The sequence below is a fragment of the Octodon degus genome, unplaced genomic scaffold, assembly GCF_000260255.1.
Source record: "Octodon degus isolate 3935 unplaced genomic scaffold, OctDeg1.0 scaffold00112, whole genome shotgun sequence".
Taxonomy (NCBI): domain Eukaryota; kingdom Metazoa; phylum Chordata; class Mammalia; order Rodentia; family Octodontidae; genus Octodon; species Octodon degus.
In genome coordinates, this window is record NW_004524688.1 from 1,613,107 (window position 1) to 1,613,498 (window position 392).

Below are 392 nucleotides of genomic sequence, written 5' to 3' on the forward strand. Positions count from 1 at the left end.
GAAGGGTCTACAGGGTGTTCAGGGTCTCACTACTAGATTGGACTTGTAGTGATCCACCTGTGTGCAGCCTCCCAAGAGCTGGGATTACAGGTGTGCACCACCACACCCAGTCTCAATTGCCTTCTCAGCACACCCCAGGGCAGGGCCAGCATGGCAGGCCTGGGGATCGAACCTCCAACCCGTGTGCCCTGCTTGCAGGCACTTTAATCTGCTGAGCTATTTGGCCAGCCCTGGTCTTTCTGTTTTTTATTAAAATAGTTACAACCCCAGAGATGTCCACAGGGGGTGGGGGTTGGGGTGAAGTATTAATGAATTTTTACAATTTGTTATTCAGATTTTTCCCAGCCTTCACATAAGCCTTTTGAAGACGTATAATCCATTTGATCAGTCTC